The sequence below is a fragment of the Aegilops tauschii genome, chromosome 3, assembly GCF_002575655.3.
Source record: "Aegilops tauschii subsp. strangulata cultivar AL8/78 chromosome 3, Aet v6.0, whole genome shotgun sequence".
In the NCBI taxonomy this organism is placed as follows: domain Eukaryota; kingdom Viridiplantae; phylum Streptophyta; class Magnoliopsida; order Poales; family Poaceae; genus Aegilops; species Aegilops tauschii.
Genome location: NC_053037.3, coordinates 248,033,135 through 248,049,811, shown reverse-complemented (window position 1 = coordinate 248,049,811; position 16,677 = coordinate 248,033,135).

The window sequence follows — 16,677 nt, the reverse complement described above, 5'->3', positions numbered from 1 at the left end:
GAATCCAGAACGTGAGAGACTTGGACTCTATCTTCTCTTGGCCCAAAAGTGACGTGAAAGGACTTTTTGAACAGAACCTAAACTTCTCCTTTTCCCTTATCTTCATATGTGGATTGTACAAATGTCTCATACACCTGCAATTAGACAAAACACAAAAATGTGTGAAGTATTTTTGTTCTGGATAACATAAATAGATTATTGAATAGTTTGCACTAGAAATCATCTGACAAATATGCATGTATGCAATATTTTTGGTCGTATCCAAGGTAGTCATGTCCTCATCATCCTCCCCTTCTTGAAAACAAAGCCATCCTCGACGTTGCTTAATCTGAAATGTGGCTAGCAAAAGAGACAAGGTGTACATGTTGTATATGTATATGTATATGTCATCCATTTTTACTTCCCTTGATTTTTGCACATATGACACATGTATACATGAGTAACATTCATAGATCATAAAATATAAAGCCAAAATATTATCACAAGAAGTAGAAGACATGAAAATATTGCAACTCAGCTTGCACATATAAGTGAAGCTCTTATTCATATCAAAAGATTGACAATGTTCATCATTAAACCAACCTAACATTGGTGAATAAACCTTACTTGCATCAAATTTACATGCTACAACATCCTTAAAGAAGCAAACATGCAATAAGTTATTGGTCACAGAATCATCACCAAGATTAGAGGTCATATCAAAATGATTACACATTGTTTCTTTTGCATCAACAGTTAATTCCATGGGTGCACTCAAAATTGTTGGTATTTCAGTTGTTTGATCACATGACGCATTCATGACAGTAACACGATTCTCTAAAATAGTTGGTGTGCTCAAATCAACAAATGACTCAACACATGAAGTATTCAAGTTAACTAGGCATGCATCATTCTCATATGAAGTTATATCATCAATACCTTTACTGTTACCTTGTAGCAAAGACGTAGCTGATGTAGGTATGGACGGTGACAATGTACCATACTCTTGAGATGATGTCACACTCTCAATCTGGGGTGTGGCTGCTCTAGTAGGTGCAATGGTGTAGGAACCAACTGATGGTGATGAGCATGAACTGGAATAGTAGTTGTTGTAGTCACCCAATGCATCCTCCTGTAACTGTCTCTCAAAGGTACAAGCACGAACATACATACCAGTAATGCAACGAGGAATATACCGAAATCTTGCCTGAATATCATGGTTCAAACCACCAAAAAATCTATTCATTGTATCATCCTTAGATTCTTCTATGTCACAATGATGCATATAAGATTTGAACTCTTGGTAGTAAGCATGAACAGTGTTGTTGCCTTGTTTAAATTGTTCAAATTTGCGAAGCAATTCACGACGACAGTAAGGAGGGAAAAATTGTTGTCTCATTACATCTTTCAAATCTTTCCAAGTTGTGGGTTGGTTATCAATGTTTTTCTTACAATACACACTCCACCAAACAGAAGCAAAACCAGTAAATGCTCTAGTGGCAGCTCGTACTCGCTCAAGTTCAGAAAAGTCATGGTGACTAAAAACTTGTTCTACTTCAAGCTCCCATGCTAGATAAATAGCAGGATTAAACTACCCTCAAATGACGGTAAAGAGATAACCTGACCATGTGCTTGTGTGTGTTGCCCCACCTCTTGTGATGGTAAAGATGTATCCGTCGTCCAAGAACTTCTATCTCCGGAACCTGTCATGATTAGTAGAAAAACAAACAAAATTCAAGGATAATGTTCCTATGAACTACTAGGATGTGGTGGTAAAGCGCTCACAGTAAAGCAAATATCAATATCTTACAAGTTCTTACCAAGCAGCAGGTGGTGACAGGCAACCAGCAGTGTCAAATAACTCCGAAGATTGACTAAAGCGATTGCCAAGGGAACGTACATATACACGGTGTAGAAATATGTGGAGCTGGTTTGGCTATATATGGTAGCAAAAGATTAGCAATAATCAATTCAAAGATGCAATGTTGAATAAACGCTCAACAACGGTACTGTGCTGGTCCTAGGCTAGACCGGACTAGAGACGCGAGCCTAGAACATTAATGAGGTCACGGCGTAGCACAACTAGCATCAATAAAGGATACTAAGTAGCTCTGGACAACAAGATATAAGTGAAGATCACAACGGCAGTAAAGATAATGATGAAAAACAACTGCCAAGCAGGATATACAACAACTCTCTCTCCAACTTTCCTCTTGAAAAGTTTATGCCAATTTTCTAATAATTTTTCTCAAGAATGGCACTGACTCAAGCTTTCAAACGCAAAAAGAATCACTCAATTCCGAGTTGATATGAGGAGTCAAAAAATTCTAAAACTGGCTTGAAAAACTGGAATAAGCTGTGTTCACGAATTTCGGAGGGCAAAAAGTCCTATTTAGAAGCCGATTTTGAGGTGCCAAATATTAAACTAGCCTCTGCAACTATTTAGATGCGGCTCGTCGCTAGCTTTTATTTGAGTACTCGCGGAGTCAAAACGGACTTCGTATGAGGAAGTTATGCCTATTTTACTGAACAGTGCACAAAATAGATTCCAATCCGAATTCAACTACGAGATTGAGTCTAGATAGATGCGAATTTTGTTTTATTTTTCTTCTCTCTTTTTTTTCCTCACACTTTTTTTCTTTTTCTTTCTCTCTTTTTTCCTCTGTCTTTTTTTCTCTCTCTCCCTCTTTCCAAAACAAACTAGAGAAGATGCAGATTGGATCAAAAGATGTGAATGATCTCAACTATGATTATGACAATGAACGGTGGGTAGCACGTACAGGAAATTGATGGGTGGGTGGTGGACAGCGGAAGGGATAACGATGCAGCGGCGGCGTGACTAATGTGAACAGAACTCGAAACTCTAAACGAACTAGACACTAAGACCAGCAACTCGACACGACGATGCAACCGATAATTCAACTATGCAAGCAATGAAAAGAAAATTGCAAAGGCTCAGACTGGCTTGGACAAAGGATGAATAGATCTAACTTTTTTTCGGGTGGGTTTTTCTTGGACAATAGGTAAGAAAATAGATCTAATCTAGTAAAAACTGGAAATTCTCACCGAGCAATCTGAAAACTGATACCACTTGAGAGAGGCGAGGGTGTCCCGATCTTTCGATGAGATGATAACTATCGATTTGGTGGAGACGACTTTGACGATCCGACTACAAACGTGCACGACGTTGCGCCTTAGCAATCGCTAAACCAACTCCGAGAGGTTATTGACCACGCCGGAGCACGATCAACCTGACCACGAATGTCTATTCCTGCAAGCAATCGAAGAACAAGCAAGAATATAATAAAGCAATCTGAATATTGCGAATATATTTGAAGTATTGATAATGGTGGGGATCCGTAAGCGGTCTTGGTCTGGTCGTTGGACACAAACGAAGTACACGAAGTTGCAATGGCTAACTTTTAACTAAACAAATCCCAAGGAAAAAGCTACTAGATGGATCTACTTATATAGGAGCAAGGGGTGGGGCCAAGGAGGTGGAAGGACGTCCCAAGGCAGCCTAAAACTAACCCTTGGTCGTACAAGGCTCATGGGCCCAATTGGAGGTGATGCAACACCTTTGGACTTACAGTTTGACTCGGATTCTGCTGTAATGTCAGATTGTTTCGGCCATAACTCAACGCTCCGGATGAATTTGAAGGTGAATCCAATTGTGTTGGAAAGAGCATGAAATCTACTTTCCAACAAAAAAAGAATCACCCAATTCGGAGTCCGTATCAGAAAGTTGTTGACGTTTTGAGTCAGGTATGTCTGTGCAGTCCGAATCTGAATCCAGAACGTGAGAGACTTGGACTCTATCTTCTCTTGGCCCAAAAGTGACGTGAAAGGACTTTTTGAACAGAACTTAAACTTCTCCTTTTCCCTTATCTTCATATGTGGATTGTACAAATGTCCCATACACCTGCAATTAGACAAAACACAAAAATGTGTGAAGTATTTTTGTTCTGGATAACATAAATAGATTATTGAATAGTTTGCACTAGAAATCACCTGACAAATATGCATGTATGCAATATTTTTGGTCGTATCCAAGGTAGTCATGTCCTCATCACTCATGATACCAAGATATCATGAGACAAGCTGGCTCTGATGCAAGATGATGTAGGGTGGAACCCTAGATAGCCGATCTTTCACGAAAGGAGCGGATCCCGCGATGAACACAGAGAACACGAGGGGAAAACGGGGGAAAACACGAGGGGAAACACGAGAGAATCACTCAAACCAACAAGATACGGTCACACATGTGCTAGATACTCGAAACACAAAGAGATACACGATCCGAATCCAACAAAGGACGATACAAAGGGTAACCGGTTCTTCTCCGTGAGGAGGTCTTGAATCCAAGGTGGATCTTCTCCGTAGAGGACGCGGTCTCTCTCGTGGAGTAGATCCGATATGGATGAGCAAAGCTCTATCTCTAAATGAGCTAAACCAATGCTAACCCTAGAAAGAGGGAGGAGGGGGAGTATATATAGTCTAGGTGGGCGAAGGGGTACATGGGCCTCGGCCCTTCACTGTGCGCAGACAGGGGAGGCCAGATGTCCGGGCGTTGGGCCGGATGTCCGGGCTTTCGGGACGGGCCGGATGTCCGGGCTGAGAGGCCGGATGTCCGGGCTGGCCTGGGTCTTCCAGAAGCATTCGGTGATGGAGGGGCCGGATTTCCGGGAGAAGGGGCCGGATATCCGGGGCTTCGGGAGGAGCCGGATGTCCGGGCCATGGGGCCGGATGTCCGGGCTGTCGGGGTCACTTCCAGAGCTCTCTGGATAGGTAGGGGCCGGATTTCCGGGGGTCGGGCCGGATGTCCGGGCTGGGCCGGATGTCCGGGGCCTGTAGCAGCTGGCTCTTCTTCCTTCTCCTTCCTTTGCTTCCGTGCACGCTTGGCCTTGGTCCTTGGGCTCTCCATGGTTTCCTCGGGTGTACCTGAGTATGCACAAGGTCCGCGCTTGAAGTAGCATCCATGTCTTACATGCGGAAAGGGAAGATTCAGAAAGGATCGAGTTCACCTTAGGTCCAATAGCGTATGCTTAAGTGTACACGGGGATGATCATAGGATGCTCCGCATCACTATACTTGTGGGTCATCATGCTTTTCTTGTATAACTCACCCTCGTGGACCTTGTAGGCTTTAGAATGCTGGACTATGCGTCATGCCTCGGTCTGATCATCGGGGAGCTCCTCCGTAGGACATAGGCAAGGAAGGGATCGGTCCATGGTGCGAATACGGACATGACTTCGTGAGCCGACGATGTTTCTTCAAGCGCTGAGCCACCGATGACGTTGTCGTCTGGCTCAATTTCCGGAGGGGCAATCTGCTCGGGGCCATTGGCTATCGCGTCCTTGTCCCCGTCCTACCACACTATGGATGTCTTGAAGACCCGCTCCAAGAAGGTGTTCTTAGGGACCGGGTCACGGTTAGTGCCCATGCGAGCGAGGACATCTGCGGCTTGGTTGTTGTCCCTAGAGACATGGTGAAATTCTAACCCTTCGAACCGGGCTGATATCTTAAGGATGACATTTCTATATGCCACCATTTTTGGGTCTTTGGCATCAAATTCGCTGTTGACTTGGGAGATGGCGAGGTTAGAGTCTCCCCGCACCTCGAGCCGTTGTATACTCATTGACGTTGCCATTCGAAGACCGTGCAGCAGGGCCTCGTATTCGGCTGCATTGTTAGAATCTGTATACATAATCTGTAGGACATACTGGATATTATCGCCTATGGGAGATGTAAGGATCACCCCAGCCCCCAGTCCGACTAACATCTTGGAGCCGTCAAAGTACATTGTCTAATGTAATATGTACTATATTCCCAGGGGAGCTCGGCTTCTGTCCATTCGGCCAGGAAATCGGCCAACACCTGAGATTTAATAGCTCGGCGCGGTTTGTACACAATTTCGAAGGGAAGGAGCTCTATGGCCCATTTGGCGATGCGGCCTGTGGCATCCCTGTTGTTAATGATGTCATTCGAGGGTACCTCGGATACCAATATTACCGAACACTCTTGAAAGTAGTGTCGGAGCTTTCGGGATGCCATGAAAACTATATAGGCTATCTTCTGATAATGTGGATACCGAGATTTACACGGGGTAAGCACTTCTGATACATAATAGACTGGCTTCTGCACCTGGAACTTGTGGCCCTCCGCTTCTCGTTCTACCACGAGTACCACGCTCACCACTTGATTCGTGGCCGAGGTGTATAATAACATGGGTTCGCCGATGTCGGGTGCTGTTAATATGGGATTGCCCGCTAGTATTGTTTTTATTTCCTCCAGTGTAGCGGTTGCTTCATTAGTCCAGTCGAAGTTTTAAGTCTTTTTGAGCAGTCTGTAGAGTGGCAGTGCCTTTTCGCCAAGGCGTGATGCGGAGCATCCTATGGACATCACCATTTCAAGAGTCCGTTCGACAATTGACACGTGCAACATCTACTTTACATACATAAAGGTTAATCATCTCCTTTACACGTGTTCACTTGACCCCTTCGAGGATGGTATACTAATTGACATCCCTCTCGATGGCATGAATAGGTATTACCGGAGCTTCATCGACAACGAGGAGTTCAAGCGCAAAAGAACATCTACACCATCCAAGAAGGGAGAAGGAGGAGGAAGAGGGACCCCGAGACGTGAAGCTCCGGAGGCCTCGGACCACCCCGGGTGCCCGGATTCACCCCCGGGTGCCCGGCCTCCTCCTCCCAGCAACCCCTGGGTGCCCGGACCCCTTTACCCCGGGTGCACGGCCCCCTCCGACTGTGCCTGCGTGCACTATGGGCAAAAGACCCTTGTACCCCTGTCCCCCCCCCAAATCATCCCTAGCCTATAAGTACTCCCCATCTAGATTGTTTTTAGGGTCAGCAAAGTACATGATATGATCTAGTAGAGATTTGCTCCTATCTACCCTCTCCCATGGAGATGAAGACCTCCATTGGAGAAGATCCCTAGGGATTGAACCCCTTGTGGGAAGGATCTATCTAGATCATCAAGCCCTCATCTCCTTCATAGGATTTGGGATAAACTTTACCATGTATCTTGTTTCCCTTTGATTGTTCGTGTACCTTGTGAATCTCATGTGTTTGTTGGTCTAGTGGATGTGTGATTGGACTTGTTCTTGAGTGTTCCTCTTGTGATTTCCCCTCTTGTTCTTCGTGTTCTTCGCGTTCTTCGTGGATTCCCCCTCCAATTCATGAAAGATCTGCATTTAGGGTCTCCACCCTACAACATCTTGGTATCAGAGCCACGTTGATCACGAATTTGGAGTCTCCCCCGCCGTTTTCTAGCCTAATTTTGTGTGTTTTTGTCCCAATTCAAAAATTCCCCCTCCAATTCGTGAAAGATCTCCATTTAGGCTATCCACCCTACAACAAGGCGGGAGATGAAGCGGCTCAGGGCTGCCACGCAGCCTGCCAACTTCTGGGCATGTTTAAGCTCCGTGTGCATTGCTAGCTGGGACAAAGCTCGGGTTTTAGCCGGATTGGCCTCTATCCCCCTGTGGAAAACAATCAATCTGAGTCGTTTTCCAAAGGGAACCCCGAAGACACATTTGTCCGGGTTGAGCCGTATATCATAAGCCCGCAAATTTTCGAAGGTCTGGCGGAGGTCGTCCACCAACTGGCTGACGTGTTTGGTTTTAATGACCACGTCGTCAACATATGCTTCGACAGTTTTTCCGATTTGGTTTCCCAGGCATGTTTGAATCATGCGTTGGTATGTGGCGCCTGCGTTCTTTAACCCGAAGGGCATTGTGTTGTAGCGGAATGGCCCGTAGGGGGTGATGAACGCGGTTGCGGCTTAGTCAGATTCCTTCATCTTGATTTGATGGTATCCGGAGTAGGCGTCGAGAAAGCATAATAAGTCGTGTCCGGCGGTGGCGTCGATGATCTAGTCTATCCGGGGTAAGGGAAGGGATCCTTAGGGCAGGCTTTATTTGGGTCTTTAAAATCGACGCATAGCCGCCATGATTTATCCTTCTTAGGTACCATGACCAGATTTGCCAACCACTTGTCGGTGCAACAAACCCTGGGTCTGTTGCCCAGACTGTGCACAGGCACAAGGTCAAGATTGAAGCACCAGCTTAAGTCAAAGATTGAAGAACCAAGAGATTTGAAGAACCAACATGCAGTTCAGAGGGGCCAAGATCAAGCCAGAGGAGCAAGGTATCGGCAAGAGAAGGGCCTCCCTTGCCGGGCAGGCGAGCCCGGCAAGGGGCGAGGCCACCACCAGAAGCAAGTAATCAAGGCTCCCCGGCAGAGCCTGCCGGGGCTTGCGGGGGCTGAACCACCCCACCAACCACTCAAGCACGACCCACGTCATCGATCGATGTGGTGTCAAGCCGCAAGATGATTAAGTGGCAGCCATTCGCCACATGGCGGCCATTTCCTACAGAAGAAACCCACAGATGACACCCGTCCTGCGACGTGTCAAGGGAACAGGCGCGGAGTTGGCGAGATAGTCCGGCAAGCCTTGCCGGGCAACCAGTGATGTGACACTAAGCGGTGCATTTAATGCACCCTGCCAGCCCACAGAGTTAGGTATGATAGCACTGTTTGCTATCATATCGGTGGATAATGACCACTTTGCCATTGTGGTGACCCCTTAATCTATAAAAGGAGGCCCATGGCACCCGTAGGAAGGGTTGGAAAATTGAGGAACCCACACCACCATACGCGCGTAGTCGCTGCTGCCCTACGGCGACCCTGCCGGGCAAAGTGTACTGCGTTCCACCATTCCCATTTCACCATCAATCCACTAAAGCAGGAGTAGGGTCTTACGCCTCGCGGCGGCCCGAACCTGGGTAAATTGCTTGTGTGCTCCCTGTCGTGTTGTCGTGCACTGGTCTGCTCTTTGTGCAACGCGCCGTCCCCCTGCCGAACCAGCAAGGGGCCTCCTGGTCCCATAGGTGGCCGTAGATATCCCGCGACATCTTTGGCGCGCCAGGTAGGGGGAGCGCTTGCGCGAACCTGAAAGCGTACGCAACACATCATCTTCAGCCATCTTCATCTTCGACGACGCCATCGACCATGGCGCCTAAGAAGAAGAAGTCTGGTCCTTCAGCCCACCCATCCACCTCGAAGGCTCCACCGCCCGCAACCTCTAATGCTGCAGGGGATGCGGAGACGAGTGAGGATGTGAGCGCTGCTGGGGGCGTGGTTGGAGCAGGTGGCGCCATCACCGCTCCCCCCACGGCTGACACGAGGGTTGAAGATGTCGGAGGAGAACAGCATCAGCAACGCCTTGGCGGTCACGCTCCACAAGGTGTGGGCAAGGGGGTTGAGGGAGTCCTGGATTAGGGGGTATCCGGACAGCCGGACTATATACTATGGCTGGTCCGTTGGACTATGAAGATACAAGATTGAAGACTTCGTCCCGTGTCCGGATGGGACTCTCCTTTGCGTGGAAGGCAATTTTGGCGATTCGGATATGTAGATCTCCTTCTCTGTAACCGACTCTGTGTAACTCTAGCCCCCCTCCGGTGTCTATATAAACCGGAGGGTTTAGTCCGTAGGACCAAGATCATCATCAACAATCATACCATAGGCTAGCTTCTAGGGTTTAGCCTCTACGATCTCGTGGTAGATCAACTCTTGTAATACTCATATCATCAAGATCAATCAAGCAGGAAGTAGGGTATTACCTCCATCGAGAGGGCCCGAACCTGGGTAAACATTGTGTCCCCTGCCTCCTATTACCATTAGCCTTAGACGCACAGTTCGGGACCCCCTACCCGAGATCCGCCGGTTTTGACACCGACATTGGTGCTTTCATTGAGAGTTCCACTGTGTCGTCACGGTAAGGTTTGATGGCTCATCTTGTTATCAAGGACAACGTCACCTCTGGGGGAGCTCTGGCTTTAGGCCAAACCCTCCGACTAGGCGGCTTCGTCATGACCGACCGTTCGGCCACAGCGCCGACGATGACTTCTCGGGTCATCGAAAACAACCTCCACGTCAGCTCGAAATACGCCGAGCAGATGGATCCAATGGAGCTTTCGTCCTTGAACGAGCTCTTGGATCGCATCGCCGCCCTGGGAGTCGCTACAGACTACGATCGGATCGGGCTTAAACCCGACCAAAGAGAGATTAATTCTCCGCCGGTCACCCATCAGATAGCGGTGGTGGAGGAACAATGCACCGATTCTTCCTCTATTTTGAGGACGAACTATGTCCGGATCCCTGAGCTCTCAGAGCCGGATACCCGTCTGCGAAAGGACATGGCCCAAGTTCCGAACTTAGAATCGGACAGTGGGCCAGAAAAATTGGGCAATGTCCCAGATCCCGAACTATCAAATTCGGAAGCTCTTCTGAGCCTTAGATCGGGTCAGGGTTTGGACTTAAATCTACCCACCCACCTAGATGCAAGCGATCTTTCCCACATTAGACAAGAGCCCCAAGAGACACTGCATCACTTTTGGGCCAGATTCCTCCTTGTAATGAACAAGGTCAAGGACTGTCGCGAGAAAGACGCAATTTCGTTATTTTGCAATAATTGCACGGACTAGGGAATCCTCAACGCCATACGTCGCCGTGACATAGTACACTTCGCTGACTTGGCGGCCATAGTACAGAAGTACTGTGCGATGGAAAGCGCCTGGAAAACCCAAGCAAAATTCTGGGATCCACCTGCCTTCAATAAACCCCTCGTCCGAACTAAAAGGGCGCACTCTCACAAGTCGCCCGATCCAATCACAAAGAAACCAAAGCCCACTACAGGGCGTGGAACCGTATTGGAGGGATGGCTCAATGGGCCATGCAAAATTTACACCACTCAGGATATATACCAACACACAGCCTTAGAGCATGTTGGATACTTCGGTAGGTGGCCAAGAGCGGCGAGGATCTCCTCATCAACGTTACCGCAGAGCATCATCCCGTAGAAAGCAACAATATAGTATTGACAGTCTTCAAGACTTTCGCCTCAAATAACAGGCGCAAGCGAGCACTCCGCAGTCTCGCCGAAGTCTGCCGCGTTGCAGCAACAAATCCCTGGAACGACACGGCTATAACCTTTAATGCCAGTGATGAACCGCCATTCCAAACAGTCCGAGCTCCAGCCGCTTTGGTCCTTAGTCCGATTGTGGACGGCTTCCGGCTTACTAAAGTGCTCATGGACGGTGGCAGCGGATTAAACCTCATTTACGAGGAAACTCTCAACAAGATGGAAATAGACAAAAGCCGCATTGAGCAAAGCAACACCACCTTCCGAGGAATTATCCCTAGTTGGGAGGCGCGATGTGCAGGGAAAATCACCCTTGATGTGGTATTCGGCACGCCGGAAAATTACAGGTCCGAAGAGATAACATTCCAAGTGGCCCCGTTCAATAGTGGATACCACGCCCTTCTAGGGCGGGACGCATTCGCGAGCTTCCAAGCCATACCCCATTATGGGTACATGAAGCTCAAGATGCCCGGGCCCAATAAAATCATCACTCTAGCTAGTGATCCGGACATAGCACTCCGCGCCGAGAACAAAACAGCCGCACTGGCCCTTGAGGCACTATCCGAAGCCCTCGCAGCCGAAGAACTAATGGCGCTGCGCTCCACAGTGGACAGGGACGACGTGATACTCGACAAGCGATCCAAATCCACCTCTTTCAAGCCAGCGGACAAAATTGTCAAATTCCAAGTCCACCCAACGGACCCTACAAAAACAGCAACCATTGGGGCACAACTGGACCCCACAATCGACGCCACACTGCGGGCGTTCTTACGCGAGAATTGGGACATCTTTGCCTGGCACCCCTCAGATATGCCAGGGATCCCACGTAGGCTGGCCGAGCATAGCCTTAATATACAAAAGGGATACAAGTCGGTCAAGCAAACACTGCGGCGCTTTTCAGAACCTAAACGACAAGCCATGGGAGAGGAGCTAGCCAAGTTACTTGAAGCCGGATTCATCAGAGATATAAAACACCCGGACTGGCTAGCAAACCTGGTGATGGTACCAAAGAAGGACAAATCCTGGCGCCTATGTGTCGACTTCAAAGACCTCAATAAGGCTTGCCCAAAGGATCCCTTCCCTCTCCCTCGCATAGACCAAATAATCGATGCCACCGCAGGACACGACTTATTGTGCTTCCTCAACGCATACTCCGGATACCATCAAATCAAGATGGCGGAGTCCGATCAAGCCGCAACGGCATTCATAACTCCATACGACCCCTTCTGTTTTAACACCATGCCTTTCAGGCTCAAAAATGCCGGTGCAACCTATCAACGCATGATTCAGACATGCCTGGAAACACAAATCGGCAAAACAGTGGAGGCATACGTAGACGACGTAGTCATCAAAACCAGACACGTCGAGTCTTTAATAGACGACCTGAGGCTTACGTTCGATAATCTCCGAACATATGACATTAAGCTCAATCCTGAAAATGCGTTTTCGGTGTTCCTGCCGGAAAGCTCCTGGGTTTCATAGTTTCCAATAGAGGAATTGAAGCAAACCCGGCTAAAATTCGAGCCTTGTCACAGTTGGCTATCCCAACAGACCTCAAGCAAATCTAGAAGTTAACTGCATGTGTGGCTGCCTTAAGCCGCTTTATCTCCCGATTAGGAGAAAAGGCATTACCTCTCTATCGCCTTCTTCCGCGCACCGAATACTTTGAGTGGACGGATGCGGCCACGGCCGGACTGGAAGAAATAAAGGCCCTCCTGGCCAGCAACCCAATCCTGGCCGCGCCAAACATTGGCGAACCCATGCTGCTATATATAGCGGCAACACATCAAGTTGTTAGCGCAGTACTCGTCGTTGAACGAGAGGAGGACGGACATAAGTTCCCGCTTCAAAAGGCGGTATACTACGTATCCACCGTCCTCACACCATGCAAATCACGGTACCCACATTATCAAAAGATAGCATACGCGGTCTTCATGGCATCCCGAAAACTACGACACTACTTTCAAGAGTGTTCGATCACGGTGGCCTCTGAAGTACCACTCAACGATATAATAAATAACCGCGATGCAACGGACCGGATCGCTAAGTGGGCTATCGAGCTCCTCCCGTTCGACATTATATACAAACCACGGCGAACCATTAAGTCGCAAGTACTGGCTGACTTCGTCGCCGAATGGACAGAAGCCGAACTCCCTAAAGAGTACGGCGCATACTCCAATTGGACCATGCACTTTGACGGCTCTAAGATGCTGGCGGGTCTAGGAGCAGGCGTTGTCCTGACATCCCCCACCGGAGATAGCGTCCAATACGTACTACAAATATTATACACAGACTCCAACAACGCAGCCGAATACGAAGCTCTGTTGCATGGTCTTCGGATGGCAGTCTCCATGGGCATTCAACGCCTAGAAGTGCGCGGGGACTCGAACCTCGCAATATCTTAAATAAATGGAGACTTTGACGCCAAGGACCCAAAAATGGCGGCTTATCGCAATGCCGTTCTTAAAATGTCAGCTCGGTTCGAGGGGCTCGAATTCCACCATGTGGTTCGAGAAAACAATCAAGCGGCGGATATCCTCGCCCGCATTGGCGCTAAGCGCGACCCCGTCCCACCTAATATCTTTTTGGAAAGGCTATTTAAGCCATCCATGGTGTGGGAAGGAGAGACCGGCACGACCAGTCCGGATCCGAACACAATCCCCGATCCCAAACACTCTGACGTAATCGGAGGCTCCGCCACCGAAATAACACCCTCGGCCCACATGATCATGGCTGTCATCGCCCCATGGACAGAACCCTTCTTAGCCTACCTAAATAGGCAGGAACTCCCCGAGGACCAAAATGAGGCGCGCTGCATTGTGCGGCGCTCGAAAGCCTACAAGGTTCATGAGGGAGGAGCTTTATAAGAAAAGCGCGTCCGGAGTGCTCCAAAGATGCATCTCCGAAGAGGAAGGGCGGCAGCTCTTGGCTGAAATTCACACTAGACTCGGCGGCCATCATGCCGCAGCTCGGGCCCTTGTAAGCAAAGCCTTCCGTACAGGTTTCTACTGGCCGACAGCCTGAGTAGATGCACAGGACCTCGTCCAACGTTGCGTTGGTTGCCAGCTTTTTGCAAAGCCAAGCCATATGCCACCTACCGCTCTCCAAACAATCCCCATAACTTGGCCCTTCACGGTCTGGGGGCTTGATATGGTCGGACCCCTTAAAGGAGGAAGCCATAAGAAGAAATACTTTTTGGTCATGGTGGATAAATTCACCAAATGGATAGAAGCCAAGCCAGTTAAAATGGTTGAATCCGGACTGGTGATAGACTTCATATCCGGGGTCGTACACCGTTACGGTGTCCCCCACAACATCATCACCGATAACGGCTCCAATTTCACAGCCGATGAGGTGAAAACTTGGTGCGGCAACATGGGCATCAAGCTCGATTATGCCTCCGTCTATCACCCACAAACAAACAGTCAAGTCGAACAAGCAAACGGTCTTATTATGAGCAGCATCAAACCCAGACTAGTGCGATCCTTGAAAGAATCAGATACGCACTAGGTCGAGGAGCTCGACTCCGTACTATGGGGGTTGCGGACCACGCCGAACCGCACTACCGGATACACACCATTCTTTATGGTGTACGGCGCAGAGGCGGTATTGCCCTGCGACATCATCCATGACTCACCTCGTGTGCGCATGTACGAAGAAAGAAAAGCCGAGTTGGATCGGCAGGACGGTCTAGATGCCCTGGAGGAGGAGCGCGACGTCGCAAAAGCCCGTTCCGCATTCTATCAGCCACAGGCTCGAAGGTATCAAAGCAGGGAAGTACGGGCCAAAACTTATAACGTTGGTGAACTCGTTCTACGCCTATCGGAGAAGAAAAAGGACAAGCTCAAGCCCAAATGGGAGGGTCCCTTCATCATTGATCAAGTTCTCACCGGAGGAGCGTACCATCTGCGCGATGCATCAGATAATCGACTCGAGCCGAACCCATGGAACGCGGCCAGACTCCGAAGATTCTACGCCTAGTGCGGAACTCCGTGCTCGTCTCCTTACCTCCGCCTTTTTTTAAGTTATATACTCTTTCTTTCGTTCTTTTTTCTCCTTTTTATGGCTTTACAGGCTGCAGGCGTGCCTCGACTGCACACTCTTGCTGCGCTATGCACGCTTAATATACCTGGGGGCTTCCTATACAGAAGCTTAATATAATTATCTTCCGGGCTTCATGCCCACTACATATGTGTGTTTTTCCATATGTACCTTTTCTTCGCCATTATATGCATCGATATGACTTAAGTTTTGGCCAAGCTGGGTTGCCTGGCTCTTGTATTTATGCCCTACGTTCCCGTTAATTCGGCTAGGGCATAAGGGGAGCACCTCTGCGATTGTTACTGCCGGGTCAGCCGGATGTGTACCTCAGACTGGGTGAAGCCGAAAGCTAGCGTTCTTAAGGGAATATCCGGTCGGTGAACAAAAGATATTTTCGTACCTATTATAACATAAGCCCCCAGATGTTTTTTGTCCTGCGTCTCTGTTCGCAGTTCGGACATGCTTATTCACGCATGCATACCCAGGGAAAGGAACCCTTAATGAAACTATTCTCCCTAGAAGATGTTTCTTACTATCCATGTAATATAACATAACTAGTTGGGTACTTGTCTGTTCAAGCACTTATGACCCCTACGCCTGGTTTCCACGCGTACCCCGGTTTTACATAACCGAGCGGGTATTCGGATACACTTCAGACTATTGGGTCCGGAGGCTGAAGCGAAAAGGTCCGCCATGACAAATGATTTACAATTCGGCTAGGGACAAAATATGTCCATTGAAGTACACAGTCATTTGGACTGGCTAAACTCTTCTTCTATACCATCCAACAGGCTGTCTAGCCTACAATCCTGTTGGGAATACTTTGCGGCTAAACCTACCTGGTCATATACCAGAGTTACGGGAATCTCCTTCCCATCTGACCCTATAGGTCCGACCTGCGCCATGTGATTCGGATCAACCTTGGTGTACCTCGTCTTCACCATAGCCCAGGCTTCCCTCGCACCTTGTCGGCAGGCCGATATCTTCCATAACCAGAAGCGCCGCCGCGCTCCCTTGAGCATCTCTACAAGCTCTTCCATGCCTCCTGGCAGGGAGGTGGATGGCCACAAGGCTTGGGCAATACCCTGCATCACTTGCCGAACTCGTCGTGCAGTTGTGAAAGCTCTTGTAGCAAATCGCCTGCGGATCCGGGCATCTCCTCTTCAGGGCGACCTGTCAGCATACCTACAGACATAACTCTGTTAACACGCTTCTTCGCCGAACTGTATAGGGGTTTGTTTGAGCACTTACTAAAAATGCCACGTCGAAGCCTCTTATTCTCCTTAACGGAGTCAGCAAGCTGGGCCCGAACATCTTGTAGTTCAACGCCCAGCCGGGTATGGGCATCCTGGAGATTACTTTTCTCTTGAATAACCCGTGCAAGCACGCGCTCGCCAGCCTCTAGTTGTCGTTGAGCATGTTGCCCATCCCCGGGCACTCTATCCGGATTCACTCCGGGATTGCCTGCAGAATCTATTGTTAGCTTTGCGAGCATGCCGAATACTAATTGGTAGACGTTGTTCCGTTCTTGTTCCTCAAAGACAAGTATTACCAGAAGAGGCCTTCTTGGATTCCTCGATTTCGGCAACTGCGGCCCTTAGCTGGGCTTTGCACTCCTCCAGCTCTTGAGACAAATGGGTATTCTTCTCGGCAAGGACCTAGGCATAAATTGATCCTTAAATCAGTTGTGCCAAATGTTTCAAGTCT